The sequence below is a fragment of the Panthera leo genome, chromosome B4, assembly GCF_018350215.1.
Source record: "Panthera leo isolate Ple1 chromosome B4, P.leo_Ple1_pat1.1, whole genome shotgun sequence".
NCBI classification, from domain to species: domain Eukaryota; kingdom Metazoa; phylum Chordata; class Mammalia; order Carnivora; family Felidae; genus Panthera; species Panthera leo.
Window position 1 is genome coordinate 69912786 of NC_056685.1, and position 4445 is coordinate 69917230.

Here is a 4445-nt window from a genome sequence, read left to right on the forward strand (position 1 = left end):
GAGTGCTTACTATGCGTCAGGCGCTCTGTGAAGTGTTTTACATGGATTATCTCATTTAATCCTGGCGAGGACCTTGTTGGGTAGGCTCATTTATAGCCCTTTTTACTGATGAGGACGTTGAGGCTTTTCAGGGGTTAAGTACCTAGCTCAAGTTGACGCTGGTAGAAAATGGCCACGTAAGGGTTATGAACCCAGTTTTTCAGGACTCGGAGGCCACTATGCAATGCAATACAAAATTCCTGTACTCCCATACTGACATTTTCCCTGTACTTCTATTATGTCAGTATTTTTATACATTAAAATTTTGTGTAGGTACAATTTTCATCCAAGCTTTAGGTAAGTGGTCTGACTAGAAACAAAAAGAAAAACAAACCAACAAAACACACAGATCTTAACAGTGAAGCTAATTGCCCTACCAAACAGGTCACGCATCTCTCCTTGTGCCGGTGCTTGGAGAACTTAGTTACACATACCTCAGAAAGTAACATTTTCCAAACTCAAAGGGGGAAAATAAAACTATTTGAAAGTAGAAGTCTATGTGAAAATTCATGACGTACAGCGGCCCTGCCCCAGTCTTTCTGGGCCTTCTTCCAATATTCTTTGTTTTCTGGAAAACACGACCCAGCAAACCAAAAAAAGATGATGGAATAGACGAGTACGAAAGTTTTGACTTGAAAAGTCTGAACCTAAAAGCGGAGTTACTTGTGGGTTCATTGGACAAGCATCTATCTCTTTGGAATCAGATGAATCAGAAAGGTACAACTTACTTACCACTTGTTGGCAGAAGGGAGAGAACAGAGAGCTCAAGAAGCTGCCGCTGAGCCGCCAGCTTTGGGAGCGGGAGCCTCGGGTCATGTCCCGCCCCCACAACCCCCCACCACCGCGGCTCCTGCCCCTCCCACTCCCCCACTCCCGCAGGGCTCCTATAACGTCCATCCCCCCCCGCCCCCCCTCCCCGCACTCTCCCCCACGTGGCTGCTGCAAAGTCCACCCCTCTCCCTGCGGCTCTTGCCCCCCCAACTCCTGCACGCCCCCCCCCGCCCCCCCGTGGCTCCTGCACCCCCTCCCTGTGGCTCCTGTGCCCTTTCGGTTCTTCCTCAGTCCGCAGCCTGTTAGGCCTGGTGGATCGCTCTGAAGTTCTGGGCTGACAGAGTCATGCCTCAGTCGAGGATATTCAGGCATATAGGAAACTGGCACTGAAGTGGCATTCTGATAAAATTTCCTGAGAATAAACAGGAAGTGGGGAGAAAACCGAAACATGTAGCTGAGGCGTATGAGGTGTTACCAGATTCGGGACACCTATGATAAACCCGGCAAAGAAGGATTAGGTGGAGGTGCAGGTCGTTTTGACAGTCCTTTGAGTTTGGCTTCACCTATCACAACCCAGACCACGTCTTCAGGACAATTTTTGGCTTAAGGGACCCATTTTCATTTGGCTTCTTAAAGACCCGTTTGGGGACTTTTTTGGTGGTGGTGGGGGGGATCAAAGGGGTCCTTGCAGAAGCAGGAGCTGAAGCAAAGGTTGTTTTCCTCTGCCTTTAGTGGATTTCCATCTTTTGGAGGAGGATATTCTTCACTGATACAGGATTTACTTGCTTCGGTTCATCAGGTCACTGGGTTGGGTTGGGGATCATTTCATTTTCTTCCATGGCCTTTGGTGGTAGTGGGATGGGTAACCTCAAATCTACATCACCTTGTACTAAAATTGTTAATGGCAGAAAAATCACTACAAAGGGCATTGTTGAGAATGGTCAAGAAAGAGTACAAGTTGAAGAAGATGGTCAGATTAAAGTCCTTAATGATAAATGGTAAGGAGCGCTGCCATGCTTAGATAACAAATGATTAAGTGCGTGCATGTAACAGAAAGTTGATTATACCCAGCACCATTTGAGGATTAACAGAACTCTTTTCTTTTTCTTTTCTTTCTTTTTTTTTTTTTTTGAAGATTTCCGAGGAGCTCGGCTTTCAGTGTAACTGTACCTGTATTTATGCACAGCTCATCGAAGCCCTATTTATTATAGACTTGAGTTTGTTGTTGGAGCACCATAATAGGGCCCTTTTTTTTTTTTTTTGGTCGTTAAAATTGTTGTGGGGCGCCTGGGTGATTCAGTGGGTTAAAGCATCAGAGTCTGGATTTTGGCTCAGGTCGTGATTTCACAGTTCACGGTTTGGAGCCTGGAATTGGGCTCAGTGCTGACAGTGTGGAACCTGCTTGGGTTCCCTCCCTCTCTCCCTCTCTCTCTGCCCCTCCCCTGCTCTTGCTTGCTCTCTCTCAAAAATAAATAAACTTAAAAAAAGTAAAATTGTTGTCAATCTCTGTACGCACTTTGCTTGTTTATTGAACACAATCCAAAGTGACTGGCTCTTTCATACACTAACACCAGTGTGGAACTGCGTTTGTGTTGTGTTTGAAACATGAGCCAAGTAGAGTCAGCCTGCTGTGAAGTTAACGTTGCCAGAATGAAGCTTCCTCAACATAAATTTCATTTTTTTTTCTGTATTTAGTAGTGAGAGATATTAGTGCATTAATGGTAATATGTCTCTCATTTAATATACATTGAGGATGTTTTTTAGTTGTGCACAAATACTGGCATCTTATTCAGTTTTGCCAATTGCTTCAAATATGTAATGTTAAGCGTGGGTTTAAAATGTTAAGCTGGTAAACTGTGTCTTTGTCAGTTGATTAAAAAAAAAGAAAAAGAAAAGAAATGCAAAAGTGTTTGGTGGATTCTTTCCTGAGCAGTAGAGCCTAAAAAAAAAAAGAAAAGAAAAGAAAAAAAAAGAAAGGTACAACTTAGATTTTCTTTTGTTTTAGGTGGAGGAACGTCACCTTGAAAACTGATAGTTAGATATTTTATTTTACTTTTTTATCTTGGGAGGGGAGGGGCAGAGAGAGAGGGAGAGAGAGAGAATCCCAAGCAGATTTCACGAACCGTGACATCATGACCTGAGCCGAACAAAATCGAGTCAGATGCTTAGCTGACTGAGCCACCAAGGTGTCCCTGAGAGTTAGAGATTTTAAATTGAGTTAAAATTTTAGTTAGAAATAGTTTTATTAAATAATGTATAGGAAAAATCATGTATATGTGTGTGTGTATGGACATGTATGTGAAGCTTTGGAGCATTGGTAGATTTTAGAGTCCATTTAACCCAGTCTCATCAAGTCAACTACAAATGCAAGAGGGAGGGACCAAGAAAAAAATGCAAAGAATACATGGGGGAAGGCTGTCATTTTTCAAAATAGGACTATTTTGGACTTTTAAAATAGCTCACCCTGTGAATTTGCTGGGATATAAAATGTGGAGGGGATAACCCCAGGGCATCTTTCTTAAGACAAGATGGCTAAAGCAAAAATGAGAAGTGCAGGTAAGTGAAAAGGAGGAAATAGGAGTCCTTGACAGTCCTACCACCCAGAATAGCCACTTTAACAGCTTGGAGTATGTCCTTGCAGGACGCCCTCATCCATGTGTACACACACAAGCATGCACACATTTGGACCATCTTACGTGGAATTTTATAACATACTTTTCCCACTTAATTGTAAACCATGTCTATGATATTTAACGTCCATAAGTCTTTTTTACATGCTGTAGTTGGACACTTAAAATTGTTTTCGATATTCTGCTACTACAAAAACTCTGGAAGAACTTTTCCTTTTAGAAAAAATTTGAACTTACCCCTAATTGTTTTCTTGGGTTAAGTTCCTATTTTTATAACTTCTGGCTCAAAGCGAATGCAGGTTTGGAGACTTTTGAAACAGCCTGTAGTGTTCTCCAGTTTACATCCAATTTACACTGTGATTATTGGTATATATGGGCCATGGTTAGTTTGGAAGGTCTGAAGAAGTATTTTTAGTGCCAACTGTGACTGTGTTGCAAATCATAAATATTAGAACTAATGTTTGTTGTGTGGTTAGCTTAGAATAAAATATCGTAGAGGTCAATACATGGCATATATTATTATGAATATAATTATTATCATTGAAATCCAGGACTTTTTAGAGGTCTAATTGAATGTCATGCAAATTATTTGACTGCTGGCCTTTCTAAGTGCTGAACATGTGGCAAACTTAGATATCATTAAAATATGATATTTGAAGAACTTCTGAAAAAATTGACATATATGCAAAGCAGATGCTTTATAATGATAAGTTTTGCACTTGAAATGCTGGGCCACCAGGATAAGACTAATGTCTTTGAGAATATGTGGATGTTTTTAACAAAGAAGCATATATTTAAAGAAAAAAATTCCTCAGATGGTTTCAGTAGTTAATTTTTAGTGGGGAATTCTTTCCTGATGGTGCTTGAATTATTTAACCCTCTTCGTTTATGGAATTATTATATGATATATTGAGTTGTATTTTAATTATAGAATTTGCATCTTTGCTCTTTTCTTTTAATGAAATCAGTAATTATTGGACAAGGGTCTACGTTATTAACGTTAAT

At 40.7% G+C, this 4445-nt stretch overlaps 1 pseudogene; it reads left to right on the plus strand.

Annotated features, from left to right (window-relative positions):
* The first annotated feature begins 548 nt into the window (after positions 1 to 548).
* LOC122225376 lies at positions 549 to 1812 on the plus strand (annotated as a pseudogene).
* Positions 1813 to 4445: the final 2633 nt, after the last annotated feature.